Consider the following 24,349-nt stretch of genomic DNA (forward strand, 5'->3'; position numbering starts at 1 on the left):
AGAATGTCCTTGCCTATACCTATTGCTTCCAGAGTATTCCCCCATCCATGCTCTTTCCTGTACTAACTGCAAGGTTTCAGCTCTGATATTAAAGTCCTTAATCCACTTTGAGTTCATACTAGTACAGGGTGATAGACATGGATATCGTTTCTATTTTCTGCAGGCACATAGCCACTTTTCCCAGCAATATTTGTTGAATAGGCTGTCTTTTCTCCAGGTGTTTTTGGCACCTTTGTCAAAAATAAGGTTGGCATAGCTGTGTAGATTCATATCTGAGTCCTCTATTCTGTCTCACTGGTCTTCATGTCTGTTTTTGTACCAGTACCATGCTGTTTTACTTGTTATGGCTGTGTAGTATAGTTTGAAGCTGAGTATTGTGATATCTCCACCATTGCTCCTTTTGTTCAATATTGCCTTGGCTATTCAAGGTCTATTTTGTTTACAAATGAATTTTAGGGTAGATTTTTCAATCTCTGTGATGAGTGTCATTGAGATTTTTATGGGAATTGAGTTGAACATGTAGATTGCTTTTGGTACTATAGTCATTTTTACTATGTTGATTCTGCCAATCCATAAGCGTTGGAGATATTTCCATCTCTGTAGTCTTCTTTAATCTCTTTTTTCAGTTTTTTGTAATTCTTCTTTTAGAGCTCATTTACATCCTTTGTCACTTTTATTCCTAGGTATTTGACTTTTTTGAGGCTATTTTAAATGGAATTTTTTTCCTGTACTCTTTCTCAATTTGTTCATTGTTGGTATATAGAAAGCCTACTGATTTTTGTAAGTTGATTTTGTATCCTGCTACCTTACTGAAGCTGTTTCAATTGTCTAGGAGTTTCTGGGTGTAGTTTTTGGGGTCTTTGAAGTATATGATCATGTCATGTGCCAATAGGGATGCTTTGACAGTTTCTTTACCTATCTGTATTCCTTTTATTTCTTCTTCTTGCCTTATCACTCTGGCTAGGAATTTCAGGACTATGTTGAATAGGAGAGGGGAGAATGGGCATCCTTGTCTCATTCATAACTTTGGGGAAATGGTTTCAGTTTTGCCCCATTAAGTATGATGTTGCCTATAGGTTTGTCATATATAGCCTTTATAATGTTGAAGTACATTCCTTCTTTTCCTAGTTTTCTTAGAGCTGTAATCATGAAGTGGTGTTGAATCTTATCAAAGACTTTTTCTGCATCTTTTGAGATGATCCTGTGGTTTTTGTCTTTTCTTCTTTTATTGTCTGTATTACATTTATTGATTTGTATATGTTGAATCATCCTTGCATCCCTGGGATGAAACTGACTTGGTCATCATGAATGATCTCTCTGATATGTTGTTAGATTCAGTTTGCCATTATTTTATTGAGGATTTTTCATCAATGTTCATTAAAGAGATTGGCCTTTAGTTCTCCTTTTTGGATTGTCCTCATCTATTTTTGGGATTAGTATGATACTGGCTTCATAGAATGAGTTAGGCAGTGTTCTTTCCCTTCCTTTTTTGTGGAAAAGTTTAACAAGTGTTAATATTAGTTCTTAAAAGTTCTGGTAGAGTTCAGCAGAGAATCCATCATGTCCTGGACTTTTCTTTTTTGGGAGATTCTTTATTGATGTTTCAATTTCATTATGTGTTATAGATTGATTAGGTGGTTAATATCCTCTTGGTTCACTTTGGATGAATGTAAGTATTTAGAAATTTGTCCATTTCTTCAAGGTTTTCAAATTTACTGGCATATAGGTTCTCAAAGTAGCCCCTGATGATTCCCTGGATTTCCTTGGTGTTTGTTGTTATCTTCCCTTCTCATCTTTGATTTTAATAATTTGGGTCTTTCCTTTCTAACTTTAGTCAGATTTGCCAGGGCTTGTCAATCTTGTTTATTTTTTCAAAGAACCAGCTTTTGTTTCATTGATTCTTTGTATGATTTTTTGGGTCTTTATTTTATTAATTTTGGCCCTTATTTTTATTATTTCTCCCCTTTTGCTTGTTTTGAGTTTTGCTCATTCTTGTTTTCTATGAGTTTGAGATGTAGATTAGGATGTTTATTTGAGATTTTTTCTGTCCTTTTATATATGTACTAATGGCTTTTAAACTTTCCTCTTAGGACTATATTTGCTGTGTCCTATAGGTTCTGGTAGGTGGTGTTTTCATTTTCATTAACTTCAGGAACCTTTTGATTTCCTCTTTTATTTCTTCTATGACCCACTGATTGTTGAGGAATGTGTTATTCAGCCTCCAATTATTTACATATTTCTACTGTTGTTTTGGTATTTTTGTTGTTGTTGTTTTTTTGATGTGTTCTGGTTTTAATGCATTGGGATCAGATAGAATTCAGGGGTTATTTCTTTTACTTATATTTGCTGAGGCTTGCATTCTGCTCTAAGATATGATATATTGTGGAGGAAGTTCCACTGGCTGCTGAGAAGAATGTATATTGTACTGCTTTTGGATGAAATATTCTGTGAACATCATTTAGGTTCATTTAATGTATGGTGTCATTTAGTTCTAGAATTTCTTTGTTGATTTTTAGTTTAGATGACCTATCTATTGGAGATAGACAAATATTAAAGTCTCTCACTATTACTGTGTTGGAGTCTACATTTGTTTTTAAGTCCTTTAGTGTATGTTTGATGAAATTGAGAGCACTCACATTGGGTGCATATTGTTTGATAATTGTTATTTTGATGTACTACCTCTTTTGTTAGTATGAAGTGTCCTTCTTTATCTCATTTGACTAATGTAAGCTTGAAATCTACTTTGTCTGATTTAAGTATTTCTACACCTGTCTGTATTGGGGGGCCATTAGCCTGGTAAATTTTCTTCCAGCCTTTCACCCTAGCTAGTGTTTATTTCTGTCAATAAGATGGGTCTCTTGTAAAGAAGAGATTGTCAGATCTTCCTTTTGATGGGGGAGTTGAGTCCATTGACACTCAGTGTTCATATCGGTATATATGTGGGGATTCCTGCCATCTATTTGTTTTTGTTGTTTAAGGAATTGTTTTACTCTCTGATAACTTGTCTTTTCTTCTCCCATGATATCATACTGCCCACCTTCTCCTGGTTTTGTTTGTTTTCATATTTTCTGAGCAGAATTCCTTGTAGAATCTTCTGTAGTGGTGGCTTGATAGTCATATATTGTTTTAGCTCTTGTTTATTGTAGAAGATTTTTATTGCTCTGTCAATTTTGAATAGTACTTTTGCTGGATAGAGTACCCTAGGGCTGAAATTATTTTCATTCAGTGCCTCAAATACCTCACTCCATGCCCATCTTGCTTTTAAGGTTTCTGTTGAGAAATCTGCTGATAGTTTGATGGGTTTACCTTTATACATTATTTGTATTTTATCTCTTACAGACTTCAATATTTCTTCTTGGTTCTCTGTGCTTATTGTTTTAATAATATGCTGTGGGGAGGTTCTATTTTGGTCAAGGCCATTTGGTGTCCTGGTGGCTTCCTGTATCTGAATGGGCAAAACTTTCTTGAGATTTGGGCAATTTTCTGTTATTATTTTATTGACTGTAGAGTAGGTTTGCACCTACTCTCTTTCTTCAATGCCCATGATTATAAGGTTTGGTTTTTTGATGGAGTTGCTGAGTTCTTGAATACTCCTTTCATAGCTCTTGAGTTGTTTGACTAAGATTTCTTCTGTTTTTTCTTTAATTTCGATTTTATCTAGGAGCTCTGAGATTCTGTCTTTCATTTGTTCTAATGTGCTCAAGTGGTCTTCCACTGTGTTTTTTGTTTGACTAAAGGGACTTTTTATTTCCAGAATGTCTATTTGATTCTTTTTTCTGAGGTTTTCTATATCTTTTTTCAACTCCTCTTTTATATTTTGTGTTGCCATCTTTAATTCATATATCTCTTTTTTATGGTGTGCTTCTTTCACTTTGGTATTTGTTTAAATCCTCTCTGAGTTCATCTATTTGTTTCTGTGTCTTCTCATATTCTCTACTGTTGTGGGCTCAAAAATTCTTGAGTGCATCTTGTACATTCTGGTTAGCCATGTCTAGTATCTTCTCCATGAATTTCTCAGTGATTTCTTCTTTGAGGGTTTTTTGGTGGGTGTTTCTGGGTTCCTTAATGACATTTATCATTGTTTTGTTGGGGTCAGGAATTGGGTATCCATTTTCTTCATTTCCTACTGAACCCTGTAATGAATTATTTTTTTGAGGAGGGTGGTTTCCATCCCTTCCTCTTTCCATTGCTCTACTTGGTACTGGGCAACTATGTTCTTGATAGGCTAGTTGGTAGTTTTAATTGCCTGTTTTCTTTCCCTTGATTTAATTTTTGTGTTTTGACTGACCTAGTTGTTAGCTAGGTTATTGTGTTCTTTCTGTCCCTGCCTGGAGGTATAATGTAGCATTAACAAATTCACAGATTCAATGCCAAACCACTTGTTTACGTATTATATAGAAACCTCTTGGTCATAATCTGTATAACTAGTGGGTGTTAGGGGTGTAATGGTTATTAGGGTATATATAGAAGTCTGGGAGATTGGTTAAGGTGGCACTAAAAGTGGTGGTGGGAAAAGGGAATGGTGGGTGGGAAAAGAGGTATTGAGCTGCTGGGTTTTGTGGCCTTTGTGCATGTTTGGGTGTGTTTCTACTGTAGGAAAAGCTGTTTATGTCAGGGATTGAAGGGGGCTGGTGTGTATGGTTGATACAGTGTGCTGGTCAGCGGGTGGTGAATGTGTTTGAGGGAGGGATAGTACAGTGACAGGGTGTAGAAGGGGGAGGTGAAGATAGGTGGAGAGAGTGAATGAGAAAGGGCAGAAAGTATAGTTGGGAGGGAGAACAATACATCATAGCACAGGAAAAGGAGGGAAAGTGAAGGATACAAAAATATTGATGGTGAAGTTAATAATACATAAAACACACACACACACACACACACACACACACACCACACATAAAAAAACCACAACAAAAACACTAGGTACAGGAATAACAAAAAGTTCAGTTTTTTGGTAAAAGTTCTGGAGTTATTGCTTAGGTGTCCAATTCTGGTATTGACATACAAGTGGGAGCTCTGATGAGGTTATACCAGGTGACTGGCTTGTGAATAGAATTTGGATCCTTCTGTCCACAGGGTTAGTTGCAGTTGGGAGGTGACATGAGTCTGCCTGTTCATGCAAGGTGGTCAGAGCTGTTCTTTTCACCAGCATAGCCGTGATGCCCTTCAGCTGCAACTCTGTTTGGTCAGCTCCTATCAAAGCAAGGTGGGACAATTCAGTTTGAATGTTGCCCTCTGTCCCACAAGATCAGCTCCAGGATCCACCACTTGCCCATCTTTATTGGGTTGGCCTTTCACCCCACCCTCACTCTCAACATTTATTGGTTGACCTGTGTTTGTTCACTGAGAATTCAGCACTGAGAATTCAGCTCTTTGCTCTATCCTGGTTCAGTGCAGGTTCAGCATTCCAACCCCATCTCCGCTGTCAGTGTTAGATTACAGTTTGCTGTTTATGCTGTTCATTTTTGTTGGGTAGATGTTCAGCCTCACAAGCAGCTGCACTGGATTATGTTCCTGGGGGTGTGTGTAGGGATGTCCACATGGTGTGTGGTGCCCACCAGTTCATTCTGCATATTCATGCAAGCAGGTTTGGAGCTGGGCAGCAGGGAGAAACAGTGCCACTTTTCTCAGTATGGAGTGGCATAAGGAGGCTTTCCATAGGCTAGGGGTCCAGGATGTCACAGAGTTTGATCCTGATTGAATTGGGAGAAAGAAAAAAGAGAGAGAGAGAGAGAGAGAAATGGCTGGGGACCTTTTTTCCCAGGGCCAGACACATATTGCTGGCTGTGCTGTGCAGTATTTTCATGGCTTTAGGTGCAATTAAAGGCTGATTTAAGGGTCAGTCTTTGAATTTTATGTGCACCTAATGTGATAGCTGTTCTTATTTTGGGTAAAAGCAATCAGAATTACCCAAGTGTAGCTCTGATGTCTCAAGGTGGTTTATGGAGTCACGGATCCTAGGATACCCACCACCATCTTGGATTCCTCCCAGTCAATTCTTTTCTGAAATCACATCCACAGATATGTTAAAATTCCTTCAATTTACATCTTTAAAAAACAAACATAGTGGTTTCTATTAAAATGTAATATCATATTACTTTCCTTCCTCAAATCTCTTAATGGCATCCCATTTTTTTCAAAGCTATAGATTTTAGAAGCACTATAACACCCTCTGGAATTTCTTTGCTCCATTTTTTATAATCATCCAATCATACCCCATCGAGCATGCTGGATTGATTCAACTAGTATTTATTGAGCCCACATTATGAGACTAGCATTTTTGAGATAGTATGGAAAAAGTAGTACAAAAATCTAGGTAGTCACCTCATTTTTCCTCAGACATAACACCTATACTACTATGGGACTATGCATCTGTCATTTGTGTCTGTTAGTCTGTGATCATTTAATCATGTGGACAGCTACCTTACTTACTTAGACCTTTACTGTAGGAAGACTTGACTAGGGTAATTTCTTTCTTGTCATCAGTTGATTGTATATCCTGTGTCTTTTCTTGTCCTTCATCACAAACCAACATACTCTAATAATAATAATAATAATAATTCTTTTTAGGTGGTATGGAGGCTTGAACTTAGGGTCTTGCACTCTGCCACTTGAGCCATGACCCCAGCCCTTATGTTTAGTTCTTATTTGGTAATTTTGTATCTTCACACATTAGAGTGTATCCAAAACTTGACAGCAATCAAATGCAATAGAAAAGAGAAGGGGAAATAGACATGTTATTTTTTAAACTAAGAATATAAATAGAAAAAATGAAAAAAATTAAAGCCACATGTATTACATTATTTTTCTATTTAAGTTTTGTTCATATACCACTTTTGCCAAAATTAAGACAACAGAATACTATTTGAATTCTTTGGGGTCACTTGTGAACAATAACTTCACCAACACCAGTACTTTACTTGGCTTTTCAAAGAACCAGAAAAGACAAGTGCTAAATAAAATCTTTTGATTACTTGTTTAGCAAAATATTGTACAAATTCTTGTACAGAACATACAGCCAAAATAATGTTTATGCTGTTAAGAATTGGAGTCTTTGCTGAAAGGTTGCAAGTAACTCTCTGTTCTGTTCATGGACAAGAGCCAAACCCAATCTAATTGTTGGTTTAATTTATCACCCCCAAAATTTTCTTCATAATCTCATGCAATCAGAGGTTCCATTTCAATTCATATTTACATTTTGGTTTACTTGTTACTTCATATCATAAGTGAGGTGCAGGTAATGTTTAATCTTTGTTATTTAAAGTAGAATTCTTTTCTCTAGAAAAGCAGAGAAGTAATCATGTTTGGGAACTAGATTGCTTATGAGACTAACATTTATGAATCTATCCATTAGAGATGGATAGAGATTACCATTAGCCTGGTAATTAGCTTTGAGATTTTCACTTAAGTAACAGATGATAGGCTACTATTCTACTATGATATTATTTAAAAATATTTTAAAGTTTGAAAAATTCACTGATAAAATGTTTGTGCCAACACACTCATATTAACTAGGTTTTTCAGTGCTTGATGGGGAAAATATTCAAATTCTCATCTTAGCATTGAAACTTCTTCAAAATATAACCTCAGTTTGTCTATTTTTTAAATAAATTTTTATTAGGATATATTCATTATACAGGGAGATTCATAGTGACAATTCTGATTAGACTTACATTGTACATTGTTACATTGCCTGCATCATCTTTCCGCCTCAATCTTCTCCCTGTCCCACTTAATGCAATTGAAAGAGGTTTCTTAGTTCTATTTCCTAGAGGTATACGAAGTCCATCTACCATCTACTATCATCTTAATCTCTTCATTCACCCTCCCCCTTCCACTAGTAACCCCCCCCCACACACATCGTACCAATTTTACAGTCCTATTTTTCATTATTATTATTTGAGTCGATATTCCAAGGGGTCTCTCAATATATGCCCACTGTGAGTATACTTTATATTGGTCCATTCAATATAAAGTACTCTCCCTTACCCCTTTACCTCCCACGTTCCATTTTTCAAAAGCTTTCAGTACACATCCTTGTACCCTCAACATTCACATCTTATGTTATGTTACATTACTAATGCCCTATAATTCTCTTTTCCTTTCCCTCTTTCTCCAAGTTCCATAGAGTAGTTCCACTATTACAAACATGTTCTACATCTGAGTTTGTATATGATCATGCTTGTTGTTGTGTATATGTTTGTCTTTGGATCTATCTTCCATGTGTGAAAGAAATTATGTGGCCTTTGTGTTTCTGAGCCTGGTTTACTTCACTTAACACAATGTCTTCCAATTGCATTCATTTACCTTCAAACCACATGTCATTATTCCTTATGGCTGAGTAATACTCCATTATGTAGATATACCACATTTTCTTGATCCATTCATCAGTTGCATGGCACCTGGTTTGTTTCCAAAACTTGGCTATTGTGAATACTGCTGAGATGAATATCAGCATACAGGTGTCTCTGTTGTATCCTCTCTTACATTCCTATAGGTTGATTCCCAGGTGTGGTATCACTGCATCATATGGCAGTTCTATCTTTGACTTTTTGAGGAATCTCCATACTGCTTTCCATAGTGGTTGTATTAACTTGCATTCCTACCAGCAGTGTATAAAAGTTCCAGTTTTGCTGCATCCTCGCCAACATTTGTTGTTGTTATTACACTTGATTATCCATTCTAAATATGGTGAGATGAACTCTACTTGTTTTGATTTGCATCCCTTTTAAAGCCAGGGAAGTTGAACACTTCTTCATGTATTTACTGCCCATTTATACTTCTTCCTTTGAGAATTCATGTGCCCATTTCTTCATTCAGGTGTTGATTACTGGGGGTTGAGTTTTTTGAGTTCTGTTTATACAGATTCTGGACATTAGTCCTTTATCAGATGAATAGCTGACAAAGATTTTCTTCCATTCTGTGACTGTCTCTTGAGTCTGGTGACTGTGTCCTTTAGTGTGCAAAAGCTCTTTAGGTTGATGCAGTCCCATTTGTTCAATCTTTCTCTTAGATGCTGAGTTTTTTGAGTTCTATTTAGGAAGATATTCCCTACACCAATTGATCTAGTGCATTTCCTACTGCTTCCTGGAGTTGTTTCAAAGTTTCTAGCCTTATACTATAGTCCTTGATCCACTTCGAGTTGATATTGGTATAGAGTGAAAGACAGGGACCTATTTTCTGTCTTCTTGATGTGGATATCCACTTTTCCCAGAAGCATGTGTTGAAGAAACTGTCTATTCTCCATCGTGTACTTTGGGCTCCCTTGTCAAAATCAGTTGGCTGTAGATGCCGAAGTTTATGTCTTGGTCTTCTATTCTGATCCATTAGTCTTCCTTCCTGTTTTTGTGCCAGTACCATGCTGTTTTTTATTGTTATGGCTCTGCAGTATAGTTTGAAGTCAGATATTGTGCTGCCCCCAGTATTGGACTTTTTGCTCAGAATTGCTTTGTCTATTTGTGGTCTTTTGTGTTTCCATATCTATGTCAGGATTTATTTCTCTATTTCTGTTCAGAATGTGATTGGAATATTGATAGGGATTTCATTGGTAGTATGGCAATTTTCACAATGTTGATTCTACTGATTCATAAGCGTGGAAGTTACTTCCACCTTTTGATGTCTTTCTTCAGTTTCTCTCTTTACTGGTTTTTAGTTGTCATTAAAAAGTTCTTTCCTGTTTTTGTTAAATTTATTCCAAGGCACTTTACTGTTTTTAAGGCTATTGTAAATAGGATTGTTTCTCAAATTTCTTTTTCAGTCTGTTCTTTGTTGGTATATAGGGAGGCTATTTCTGTATGATAATTTTGTATCTTGTTACTTTGCTGAAAGAATTTATGATTTCTAATAGTTTTTTAGTAGTGCTTTTAGGGTCTCTTAGGTATAGGATCATGTCCTCTGCAAGTATGGATAGTTTGACTTCTTTCTTCTCTATATGAATCACTTTTATTTCTTGCTCTTGTCTTATTGCTCTGGCTAGGAATTCCAAAACTGTATTGATTTGGAGGGGAGAAAGAAGACAGTCTTGTCTCATTCCTTACTTTAATGAGAATGCTTTCAGTTGTCCTCCATGTAGTATGATGTTGGCTCTAGGTTTTCTGTATATAACCTATATTAAGTTCAGGAACATTCCTCCATTCCTAGTTTCTTAAGAGCTTTTATCATGAAAGGATGTTGAATTTTGTCAAAGGCTTTTTCTACACCTATTGAGAGGATCATGTAGTTTTGTTCTTGCTTCTGTTTATGTGCTGTTTTACATTTATGAATTTGTATATGTTGAACCATCCTTGCTGGAATGAAGTCAACTTAGTCATGATAGATGATCTTTTTGACATGTTGTTTAATTCTGTTTGCCATTATTTTGTTGAGAATCTTTCAATGTATATTCATTGAAGATATTGGTCTATAATTCTTTTTTTCTGGATGTGTCTTTATTGGGTTTTGGAATGAAAGTAATTCTGGCATCATAGAATGAGTTTGGTAGTGTTCCTTTCCTTTCTGTTTTCTGGAAAAATTTGAGGAGTATTGATGTTAGTTCTTCTTTAAAGGTTTGGTAAAATTCAGCCATGAATCCATCAGGTCCTGGTGTCTTCTTTATAGGGAGACTGTTTATTCCTGCTTTAATTTCATTGTTGTAATAGTACTATTTAAGTGTTTAATATCTTCTTGGTTCATTTTTGGTTGGTTATATGCATCTAGGAATTTATCTATTTCATCTATATTTCCCAGTTTACTTGAATATATGTTTTCAAAGTATGCTGTAACAATTCTCTGGATATTGGTAGTGTTTGTGATTATGATGCCACATTCATCTCTGATTTTATTAATTTGGGTCTTTTCCCTCTTCTGTTTTGTCATGTTGGCTAAGGGTTTGTCAATCTTATTAATATTTTAAAGAAGTAACTTTTTGCTTCACTAATTGTTTGTGTAGTTTTTTGGTCTTGATCTCATTGATATCAGCCCTGAATTTTATTATTTCTCTCCATCTGCTGGCTTTGGGTTTCTTTGTTCTTGTTTTTCTAGCAGCTTAAGGTATATCATTAGTTTTTTATTTTTTATTTAAGCGGTCTCTTTGTTTTTTAAAGTAAGAACTTATAACTGTAAACTTTCCTCTTAGGATGGCCTTTGCTGTCCCATGGATACTGATAGGTTGTATTTTCATTTTCACTGAATTCTAAGAACTTTTTGATTTCTTCCCTTATTTCTTTGTTTACTCAATGGTCTTTTAGCAGCGTATTGTTCAGTCTCCATTTGTTTGAATATTTTCTGTGTTTTCTTTTGTTGTTGAGGTTTAGTTGTACTCCACTGTGATCTCATATGATGTAGGGGGTTATTTCATTTTTCTTGAATTTTTTGAAACTTTCTTTGTGTCCTATAATATGATCGGTCTTGGAGAAAGTTGCATGAGCTGCAGAAAAGAATGTGCATTGCTGGTTGTTGGGTGATATACTCTGTAGGTATCTATCATGTCTATTTGGTCTAATGTGTGGAGTAGCTCTTAAGTTTCTTTGTTGATCTCTTGCTTGGATGACCTGTCTATTGGGATGGTGTGGGATTCAGGTTTCCCACCATCAATGTATTGGGGTATATCTGTGCCCTTAGGTCCTTTAGAATGTTTTTATAGTATAGATGGATTACCTTATGTTTGGTGCATATATACTAAGAATTGCTGTTTCCACTTGATGGATTGTTCCTTTCATTAATATGAAATGAACTTCATTATCTCTTCTGACTGATTTTAGTCTGAAGTTTACTTTATCAGATATGAGTATAGCTACTCCTGTGTGTCTATGGTGTCCATTTGTTTGGAAACCTCTTTTTTACCCCCTTGACTCAAGCCAATGCTATTATTTTCTTTTTTTTTTAGTGAGATGAGTCTCTTGCAGCAACATATGGTTGAGTCTTGTTTTTTAACCCAGTTTGCTGTTCTATATCTTTTCATTGGGGCATTGAGGCCATTTACATTCAGTATTGTTTTTGAGAGATGTCTGTTGTTTCCATTCATTTTTATTCCCCTGTTGTTTAGTTTTCCCTATTCCTTGTTTACTGATCTGTTTGCTCAAAGGGTTTATTCTTTCTTGAGTTGTCTTGTGTCACTCTAGTTTCTTCTTCTGTATGTGAAGCTCCTTTAAGTATCTTTTTTAGTGCTGGCTTGGTAGTCATGAATTCCTTTAGTTTTTCCTTGTTGTGGAAGGTTTTTATTTCTTCTTCAATTAGGAAGGATTGGTTTGCTGGATAAACTAGTCTAGGTTGACTATTGCTTTCTTTCAGGACTATGACCTTCTTGTGTTTAAAGTTTGCATTGAGAAATCAAATGTTATTCTAATGGGTTTGCCTTTATATATGACTTGCCTTTTCTCTTTGCAGCTTTCAATATTTGTTTTTTGTTCTGTGTGTTGAGTTCTTAATTATGATGTGTCTGGGGATATTTCTTTTTTGGTTCTGACAGTTTGGTGTTCCGTGAGCTTACTGCACCTCGGCAACTCCATCTTTCTCAAGGTTAGGATGTTTTCAGCTTTATTCTATTAAATAGGTTGTCAATATCTTTAGTTTGTATTTCCTCTCTTTCTTCTACACCCATGATTCATAGGTTCAGTCTTTTCATGGTATCCCAGCTGTCTTGCATGTCCCATTTGTATTTTCTTAGCATTTTTTCATTATTTTTTACAGTTAGTTCTAATTCTTCCACTTTGTCTTCCACTGCTGACACTGTTTTCAACTTGCTCTACTCTGTTCACCAAGTTTTCAATTGAGATTTTTTATTTGGGATACTGAGTTATTTATTTCAGATTGATTATTTTTTAGGGTTTCCATATCTTTGTTGATTTCCTCTTTCATATCCTGCACAGTCTTCTTAATTCCATTCATCTGTTTTTTTATTCTATTTAATCTCATATAATTATTTATCATATCTTCTTTGAGATCAGATAGGTTTTGTAGCTCTTCTTTGATCTCATTAATCATTTTCACTATTGTTTTTTGGGATTCATTATTTGATATCTCTGTGCTGGTGCTTATATCCTTAGTGATGGAGTTGGCTTTTGTGGAGAAGCAGTTGTTTTGCTCTTTCATTTTGCATTGAGATTTATGCATCTGGGCTTGTTTTTGGTTAGAGTTTTAAACTCTTGTGCCCCTGTGGTTGGGGTTTTAGGGCTTTTTCTCCTAGAGTTCCAGTAATTTTCCTCAGAGAGAAGTATGCTGGAAATGTTACCCCTTCCAGGGTTCTTGTTGATGCAGATTACCTCTTTTCTTCCCTCAGTGAAGGAGCTAGGATTCCTGCTCTTTGATGGGGTAGTGGCACTGACCTGCGGTTACAGTTGGGAGCACTTGGTCTCTGTTCACAGTGAGAGGCAGGCCTCCTAGCACATGCAGAGTAGTGGATTGACACCCAGTGGAGGAGCTTGGATTTGAGCGCCTGGACAGGAGAGATAAGACACTCTGCAGGGAGGCACAGTGGGAAATGTTGGGCCTCTGTGAGCCTTGGCAGGTAAGCTTGTTGGCAGTTGCAAAGTAACAGATTGCCACTCAACAGAGGAGTTGTGATTCCAGCTCTTAGACAGGAGAGATTGGACTCCCCTGCAGACGGAAATGGTGTGAAGCACTGGGCCTCCAAGCAGGCCTTTTGGTGCTGCCAACTAAGTAGCAGGATACAGCTTTCCTCCCCTCAGTAGGGAATTTGGCAATCCTGCTCTTTGGCAGGGGAATGGGGATCTCCTATTGTCAGGCACAGTGGCGAAAGCTGGGCCTCTGTGTACCTTGGGAAGCAGGTCTCCTGGCAGCTTCTGAGTAACAGAATGCCACTCAGTGGAGGAGATGGTTTTCTAGCTCTTAGACAGTGGAGATCACACTATCCTTTAAAAAGGCACAGTGGGAAGTGCTAGGCCTTTGAGCTCCTTGAGAATGCAGGCCTTCTGGTGTGGCCCACTGAGTAGCAAGTTATAGCTTTCCTCCCCTCAGGGAGAAATCTGGTGGTCTTACTCTTTAATGGAGAAGTGGGGGCTCTCCTATGGTGGGGCATGGTGGAAAATGCTGGGCCTTTGTGTGCCTCAGGGGAACACATCTCCTTGGACCTACAGTGTGGCAGAATATCACTCAATGGAGGAGATGGATTCTTAATGTTTGATGGGGCAATGGGCACACTCCCACAGGAGAGCTTTTGGTGAGTGCTCTTCAGAGGGGGAACCCTTCTGGAGACAGAAGAATAGTAAAGCACAGAGCCTGGGATTCACTTGCACATGTGGTGGAGGGCTCCTGCCACTTGGTAGCAAGTTGAGTATGTCCATGGGGCAGTAAAGCCAGTGTACTTGAATCTTCTGGTGTCCCAAGGCAGTGGAGGCCCTGGGATCTACTTGTGCTGGGGCATGGGCTTCCAGGAGCCACAGCAGCTGCTGCAGTCACAAGAGCACTAAACCTTTGGGTAGCAGAAGTTCTGGGGACAGCTTGCTGGGCCTGTGCTTCCAGGGCCACAGCAGCAGCTGCAGGCAAGGGGGAACCAAGACTTCTGGCTTACTCATTCTGTTACCCATGGAGCAGCAGGAGCCCTGGGGTCTGCTTATGCAGGGGCACAAGTTTCCTTGGCACTTTATGGTGAGGGGCAGCAGGTCATGTACCAGGGAGGAACATGGAGGTCTGAGTTCCTGTGTGAACCTGGAAGCAGGATTTACCACCGAGCATGTTGAGTAATGGAGCCTGGAGCTGCATGGAGACTTTAGGGGAGGGGATCTGAAGTGTTGAGCTGCAAGTCATTTTCCCATGATTAGTTGCTTTTCTATTTGTATATTCAGAGAGGACTTTGCTTCTTGCTAGTTATAGAACCCTGTGGGTGTCTTTTGGGCCTCCACAATCATACTTCTTCAGGATAGTGGGTTTGGGGATGTCAACAATCTACCACCTTGCTTGATCCTCCCAGTTTATCTCTTTCCAAACTCATAAAATATCACTTAGCCTAGAAAAGAAGGCCAAGTATAGTGTGTTAAGTATATTTTCTTCTGGCTACTTCAATATCTGAGATTCTAACATACTGTTTCTCAATTTCATGGTGATTTTCCCCCAAGAGACTTCTGGCAATATCTGAGATTGTTATTGATATTCATAATGTGGGGAAGTGAAGTGAGACTGACACTTAATGAGTAGAGGCCAGAAATACTCATTCTACAATGCCCAGGTTTCCTCACATAATAAAGAATCACCTGGTCTGGAATGTTAATTGTGCTAAGGTCAATAAACCCTGGTCTAGCATATGCTCCATATGTCATTTTTGCTGTATTTCTATTCAACTTTGTCAAATGTAGGACATCTGAACAACTTGATGAATGGAAAAATTCCTTATACTTTTTTCTCTTATAGATTACTAATTATCATTACGTCAATTTTAATAGGATGTGGAGAGTGGAGTACATAAACACAGCTGTATCAAATAAACTGCAGGTTTGAGGTTGGCACAGCACCAGCTGCAGAAGGGAGCAAGTGAAGTTATGCCCAATAAACTGCAGGCTTGGATTGGCACAGCCCCAGCTGCAGAAGTGGGCAAGATGCAGTACAGCTGTTTTTCCTAAGATGTTTACATTCAGATAGAAGTGGACACAGGTTCCTGCTGTTCCTGAGAATTACAAGGTCACACCCTCTCCCCAGAGAACTGCTGCTCCACCTTGTTTTGCCACTGTATATAATAAACTTGCTGGAGATGGAAAGAGCTATTGTGTGTCTCCACTCGAGTGCCCAGCCTACCTGGCCCCAGCTTTATGCATGTTTGATCTATTGTCTTTTTCTGCATCTCCTGTCACCCTCAGGTAAGTTTCTCATGCAGGATGCAAGAATAGGACTTAACAGAATTTAGGACTTTAAGTTCCTATTTCTTCTTGCTCTCTGGAAGAAAAGAAAGGTTGGAAATTGAGTAAAGATCACATAGTTGCATATTACCCTAACCAATGCATTCCAAACAATTTTGTAACAGCCCTCTATACACATCAGAATCATTTTCTGATTGTCCACACCTCACACATGATAATTAGATGCCCATGTTTTGCCTTCCTTAACCCTTGGTGTTTTTTTCTAACAGCATTAAATAAGTTGAATTGTTACTGTTTACTTGTTGAGCTCCTCTGTTTGGTAAAAGGTTGTGCTTCTCTTCTGTGCCTAAGTAATTACTTTCTTAGCAAAAGGACAAAGGAAAACAACAAAGAGTAAATGAATAATTAGAATCATACTTAGCACATACATCATAGTCTTCACAGATACTGAAATTGAAGTTTATGTGGAAGATGTGCAAGGAATTACATATCCCCTTAAGGTCTTAGTGAAAGTTAAACACCCAACAATTGAAAAATGCTTCATTATGTGGCTTTTTATTTTTTCTGCATAACAACACTGCTTTGTTTATTATACAATTAAATTCCTACTTGGAAGTAGGCAAAAATTTCCGTATGTCAATATCTTTGCAAAAGGTGTTTCCAAACTGTCTATATTTGATGCTACTGATTACCTAGAAAATTCATGTAAAATGTAATAATTATAAGAAAAATTTCATAAGATGAGCAGTTATAAAGAGATTCTCCACATCCAAATTCCTGTGAGGTCCTTTGTATTAATCATAAAATCTCAAAAAAAAAAAAAAAAAGAATTTTGGTGTTCTCTAGTTCTTCTCTTTGTATCCTACAAAGAAATATAAAAAGCATTTCTGTGGAAGAAACATGACCTATTAAATAGTAGAAGACACTTGTAAGAGGAGGCAGTGGCTGAATAGTTACAAAGGCAGAGATGTTCCCAAGATAGAATGTAGTAACCTTGAAGTGGCTCTGCATCACATACAGCAAAGATGTTTGCCTTCTCATTGTAATGGCAAACAAGGCCTGAGTCTAGACTGAAGCCAATGAGCAGGAAACATTATAGAATATAAACTGTCCTGATTATGTGAGCAGAACAGCTTAACTCTCCAAAATGATTACTGCTTCTGGGTATGACCAGCAAATGACTCAAATGAAGGGGCAGTTCCTTCCAAGTGAGGGGTTGGTTCATTCTAAATGGAGGATCAGTCTTTTCTAGTAGCTTGTTCTTGAGCATCCAGCATAGATACTACTTGTTTCATACCCAGTGATGAAAAGCTGGGGTTAAATATGGAAAAGACAAAAATGAGAAAAGCAGAAATGTAAACCCACAGTATGCTTTCTGTAACATATTCATGGCTCCTTCTAGACACTGTCTTCACAGAGACCACATCTCTTCACAGAGGCTCATGAGTGTGCACATGAAGAAACATCCTACAGCAATGGTGAGGTTCACAATCTCTAAGTATAATGGGACATTTCAAAGAGGCCTTATTGGTGAGGGATAAAGGTAATAGTCATCCATGAAGAGAAAAAAGATACCAGTTGAAGAGGTCTATCCTATGATGAGCCACAAGCAAGAAAAGCAGTTTGAAGGTTAAATACAGGATAATAACAGAAGTTTGTGATTTTTACTTTTGTTTTTCACTCTGCACTTTGCTTCAAGATGAAAAAGTTGCAATCATGCCTGAATAGTGAATGCTATAACTGATTCTAGTGCCCTGGCTCAGTAAACCAGGAACAGTGTTTCTAAGGAAATATTGCTTATGTTAAAATGGGCAAAGAAAGCAAGATTTGCATATTTGTTTTTACTACCTAATATGTCAGCAGGATGGCCTGATTCGGGGGTTGGGGATTTAGCTCAGTGGAAGAGCGCTTGCCTGGCAAGTACAAGGCCCTGAGTTCAGTCCCTAACACCGAAAAAAAAAAAAAAAAGGAAAAATAGAAAAAAAAAAGACAAAACAAAAAATATGGAGGATTTTGATGATAGCACGGAAGAATGTGTCACCACCTAGGACTTTGTCACATAAAGAAAGAAAGTTAAGAAATATTGAATTTAATATGAAATTTGCTTTCTCTTATGGGAAAAGTATGCATTCCCTTATAAACAAAATGCTGTGTTTACTAGTATTAAATGCAATATAAATGTTTAGCTATATCTGACAAAATGCATAATATGATATTAAAAATTAATGTTTCTTCAACTTTTTCTAAACTGTAAAAGCAAATATGAGTTTCTCTATTTTTAAAGTCAATGGCCTTCTGAAGGTGAAGTTTATCAAATCAAGAACAAAGTTTTCAACAGCAATGTGAAGGTGGCAGTTTTTTGTGTAAATGAAAAAGAATTGAGACTATGGCTCCAATTCTAACCTTTAGAGTAAGAAAAACCTACAGTAACCAAACATCAACAGTTTCTTGGACCTATCTAGAATTGAGGTTTCAGGACAAACTAATGCCCCCAAATCTGGTGATAGGAATGTCTAGAGAGTAATAACCAAGATTTACTTGCCTAGGGCCAAAGCCAATAAGACATTTAAACAGTAACTTTAACAAACTGTTGGATCCTTGAGTATGGACTAGTGTGAAGGTTAGGAAGACCTGGGAGCTAAAATTTTAGGGGTGTCCCTTGTCATTTTCATGGGCTTTTCTTCCTGAACCCTACAGTGTTCCTGCTGCAACAGGACAAATGCATCTTCTTGTTTATTTAGGGAAAAGAAGACAGTAATCACTGTGAAATATATCCATAGTGTTCTACTAACTATGGCCTTCTCTTTTGCACTCATAAGGATACTTATAATAACTGTAGTCACCCAAGTAATATAGGATAATATTCTCAAGTTCACCTGCATTGTGATTTTAATTTTTTCTTTCCCTGAAACCAAAGATTCAGTTTCCAGAGGGCAGGGCATGGACATCCTTGAGAGGTCACACTTCTCCCAGTTTTAAGACATACTACAAAGCTATAGTAATAAAAGGGATTTTGGTACAGATGAGGGACAGAGTCATGGTTCATGCTGTAGAATGCTTGCTTACTAAGTGCAAGACACGAGTTCAAGCCCCAATACCAAAAAAAGGTAGACCCAGAAATTAATGGAAGAAAAGGGAGATCCCAAAATAGAATCACACAAATATAAACAAGTGATCACTGGAAAAACAACAAAGGCAAATCAGCAGAGGAATGATAGTCCCTACAGAAAGACCTCACACAGGAAATGTAATTCAAATAGATCAATGACCAAAATGTGAAAAGTAAAAAATTTCTAAAGGAAAAACAGGTGAAAAAATCCATGATCCTTGAAAAGTAAAATTAGTAAGTTCAACTTTATTAAAATTTAAAACTGTCTGGAAAAGACACTATTTACAGAATAAAAGTGGATCCATGGACTTGGGCTAAATATTTGTAAAACATATTTGATGAAGGACATATCCAAAATATACAAAGAATTTTTAAAATTCAAAATATGGAAATGGTTTGATAATTAGCGAAAATTTTTGCACTTACTTTGTTGGAGAAAATATATAGGTAACAAGCATATTAAAAGATGTTCCATTCATTTGTCATGAAGAAATTGCAAATTAAAACATTATTTATATATTAGAATGTTTAAAGTTGAAAGGTTTCACTATAAAAAATGATAAATGTTTGAGGGTATAGATACGTCTAACCTGATTTAAACATTACACAATGAATAAATGTGTGGAAACATCATATTATCTCACTGTAATGTATAAGTTTATGTTTTTAGTGTACTAATTAAAAATAAATTTAACTTCAAATTTCTGACAAGGACATAGAGCAATAGTAACATTCATTTCTGGTGGAAATGTAAAATGATAGCTGCTTTGGAAGACAGTTTGGCCTTCTCTTACAAAGAAAAACATAATTTCATTATATGATATAGCAATTGCACTGTTAGCTTTTAATCAATTTACTTGAAAACATATATCCACACAAAATGTGAACACAAGGGTTTATATTAGATTTATTTGAAAATGACAAAAAATGAAGGCAATTAAGATGTCCTCCAGTGATTAGATTAATAAACAGCCATCCCTTCTTTTGATGCAATTTTATTTAGTTATAAATCAATGAGCATTCATGCTACAAAAACACATGGCTATATCTTAAATGCATGAGGTTTGGTGAAAAGAGCCACTATAAACAGGAAATAATGTATGAGTTTTAATTACATAACCTTGTGGATAAGGCAAAAGGAGAGTCATGCAACAGCTTAGTGTGTGGTTCCTCAGAGTTCAACGGTCAGAGGGCATATGAAAAGTGTGTTTGAATAGGTGAAACACAGAAGACTTCCTCAGACAGTGACAGTATCCTACATAATACTATAAATTTGGGCTGATGGAGTGGCTCAAGTTGTAGAGTACCACACACACACACACACACACACACACACTTTATCACATTATCTAAATGGACAATAATATAATATGATCATGATACTACAAATTTGGTAAATGGTACTTTGAAGTTGTTAAAACCCTTTAGAATTTAGTTTTAAGAGTGATCTTTGCTGGGCATCAGTGACTCATGCCTGCAATCTTAGCTACTTGGTAAGATTAGGAGGATTGAAGTTCAAAGGCAGCCTAGGAAAATAGTTTGCAAGACCCCATCTCCAAAATAACCAGAGCAAAATGGTCTGGAGGTGTGGCAAAGTGGTAGAGTACCTGCTTTTTTTGGTGGGACTGGGGTTTGAACTAAGGGCTTCATGCTTGTAAAGCAGGTGCTCTATCCCTTAAACCACCCCACCCCCTCCCAGAGCACCTACTTTCCAAGTGTGAAGCCCTGAGTTCAAATCCCAATCCCACCAAAAAAAAAAGTGTTCTTCTTTTGCAATTAAAAAAAAATAGTAACCATTTGAAAAGTTAAGGGATCCCAGGATGGAATGTAGAAAGTGAAGAACAATGTAATTGCATTGCAATCTTACAAAACAATCTTGGTGAAGGGAGTGGGGAAGAGGATGATAACTTGATAATTTTGGAAATAATTGGATTCTAAATGGGAAAATCCAAGACAAACTGTCCAGTGACACTGTACATTAATTGATAATCTTGTTTTCCCTGATGTACAGGTTAACAATTCTGATACTAGCTCTGATATCAATTTTGGGAGGATGCCATTACAAGTGCCACAATTCGTGCAGTTTAACCTATAAAAATATATTGTTTCATTGTTCTTGAGATGAAGAGTGTGAGATCAAGATATAAGTCAGACTGTGCCCACTTTGAAGACACTATAAAAGGTTCTATTCCAGATCTTTCTTCTCACTTTTGGTAAGTCCTTGTCTGGTAGCAGGGAGATAGTCACTAATTATAACATAATGTTTTCTTTGTGTGCTTGTCTGTGTCTAAATTTATTCATTCTTAAAGACACAAACCATAGTGCATTAAGGGTCCATTCTAAATTATGAGCCATTTTACTTCAGTATGACCTCATCTTAACTACTTATATCCATAAGACCCTGTTTTCAGATAAGTTCACATTCTTAAGTACTAAAAGTTAAGACTTCAACATTTGAAGTTTTGGAAGACAATTCAACTCATAACAGTGCTAAAGAGAGAGAAATTGAACATTAAGTCAATGGATGGTGTTTATTGGAGCCACATTTCTCACTGATTGAGTATGTCGTTATAAGCAGTATACACTCATGGGTTAGGATTCATAGGTACAGATCTTATTCTACCAAGAGAATGAGTCAGAAGTAAGGATACCTTTAGTAGCAATGAAAATACCTTATACCTAGATCTCAATTTCTAATATCATTCTCTAATAAAAGGAACCACAGTTCTTTGCAGAAATGATTGATTCTGGAACTGAGACACAAACTACCAATATAATCCTAAGCCTGGAGCATCTCTCAGTGGTAGAAAATAATGAAATAGACAAACAAACAAAAACTCACAATGATGGGACACAGAAGCCTACAGGAAGTATTGGCAATAGACAAAGCTCAAACGAATTGAGCAATAGAAATAAAAAAACCCAGTAATATTGGATTACAAACCAAGTTAAAAAAGAAGTACCTATGAATAACAGTGTAAATAGAATATTGAATACATAAATAAATGGGAGTAGACAAATGCATCTGCAGAAGAATACCAAATAATTTATGTGGATACTTCTCCTTTAAACATCTTAAGCAGAGTTTCTTATTCTGTAAATGCTAGTTATGTGTAGTAACTTCCTTTCAAAGAACACCGTATCCAACAGGGGACAAAGAATAACTCAAAACTGGAGAAAACTGATAAACATTATTGCACTTAGGTAATTAAAGTTAGCAGTTAGAGTGCTAACTAAACCTTGTTGATAGCATGTACCTTTGACATGATAAGATCTTCCTCCCCAAGTGGATAGCCCCAGTTTAATCTTGAGAAAACATAAATACAGTTAATCTTAGCTGGAGAGCATTGTACAAATTTTTGATTAGCATGCTTCAAAGCTGTGGAAGTCATCAAATGAAGTCTGGGAAGGCTAGGGGATGTGGCTTAACTGGTAGAGCAGTGGCCTTGAACTAGGCAAGTGCAAGGCACTGAGTTCAAACCATAGTTCCACAACCCCCTGCCCAACAAAAAGAGAAAAAAGAGAAAAGTTTAAGAAACTTTCAGAGATAAGGGAGCCTAGAAAAGGCACGATAAATAAACATAATGGCATTCTAGCTGGCTTCCAGGAACAAAAAAAGAGCAGGATGTAAAAACTGAGGGAATCTAATTGAAAATTTTATTAATGTATCAGTATAATTTAAGTAAGTACAATAAATGTGCCATCTTACCCTAAAAGTTAACCACATGGGAAAATGGATGCACATTACATGAACTATCTTCACATTTTTTTCTATAAATCTAAAACAGTTCTAAAATAAAGACAATAGTCTTTTTTAAAAAATAGGCTTTTTACAAAAAGAGTGAATGGTTTGCCTTGGGACTGTAACCTATACTTTCATCCTAAATCCTCTTTCTTTCTTGAAGGCAATTAAAGATAATTGCCTTATTTTTTTTCTATAACCCACTTACTATTTAGGGAATATAAATTCATGATATCCACCTTTGTGACTTTATTAAATTTGAAAGTTAGAGTTATTATATTTTTCTACATAGATGCAGTTCCTATTTTACAGTGAAAAAAACTTTTCTATTGCTCTTGTTCCAGAAAAATGAACACTAGATTAGGAAGTAAAGTCAAATCTTAGTCTTTGCTCTCACCAACCAGATATCTCACATACACAAGTCATTTAACAGTGGAGAAGAGAGTCCTAATTCTTTGATCTGTCTTTTAATTTCTCTTTTTTAAAATTCTATCACATATTTTTCTTTTTAAAAAAATTTTTATTATCATATTAATTTTGTACTGGGGGTACATTGTGACATTTACAAGAGTTTTTACAATATATCATAGTTGAAGTCACCCCTCCATCATTCTCCTTTATCCTGCTCTCCTCCCATTCATGGAATAGTTTCAACATATCTCATTTTTCTATTTTCATGCATGGGTACATAATATTTTCACCATATTCACCCTCCTACACCCTTTCCTTATGTCCTCCCCCTGCCCACTGGTACCAATCCCTACATAGGGCCTGTTTCATATAAAAACCTATTTGAAATATACATGCATATATACTTTTAAATTATATTTGCTTAGAATATATTCTAAGTAAGAATTAATATCATAAACACTTAGCTTTCCAAAATCACCATCATGCCTTAGTCTGTGCAGATGTTTAGTTTTTTACAATATTGAAAATAGTGTGAATGCTTCCAAGGTTATCATGAATACTGCTAACTTTGGAATCCACAGACACAAAACAAGAATCTGTAATACTAAATGACCTCATTTAATGTTTCTACTAAATACATACAATTAGTATGAAATATCAATATTAATATTTAGATTAATATTTAGTTTCATGCATCCCAATTAATTAAGGACCTTTCTAAAATATCTTAGCTTCATAAGGCATGTTTTTCTTCTGTACCCCTCTACTATTGCCTCATCTAGATTTCATGCATTATCAAATGAAAGAGTCATCTCATGCTGAGGAGTGTGGCAAATGCTCATGGTGTAAAGACAAAAATACACACGTTCTCACAGTCAAAATTTTCACATGAATTCAGCAAACAAGTATATATGGCCACATAAAATCTTTCTGTGATCATTTCAAACTTTACAAAATCATTAAGAAAATTACTCAGGAGCCTGTATTTGCAATATGCTGAAAAATACCCCCATCTTTTTATGATTGTTATTTTTTATTTACTTGTTTTTGGTAGGGGTTGGTTTTAGTTTTGTGGTAGCTGGGGTGTATGGAAGGGATATTTTAAAAATGGGACTTAAAGAAAATTTTCTCTTTGGGCTAGATACAGTGGTTCACACCTATGTGATCTCAACTACTCAGGAGGCAGAGATCAGGGGGATCACAGTTTGTGGTCAACCCAGGAAAAAAGTTACTGAAACCTCATTTCCAACTAACAAGCCAGCCATGGTGATATGTGCATGTCATCCCAACTACTGGGATGCACAG

Source organism: Castor canadensis, chromosome 3, assembly GCF_047511655.1.
Source record: "Castor canadensis chromosome 3, mCasCan1.hap1v2, whole genome shotgun sequence".
Lineage (NCBI taxonomy): Eukaryota > Metazoa > Chordata > Mammalia > Rodentia > Castoridae > Castor > Castor canadensis.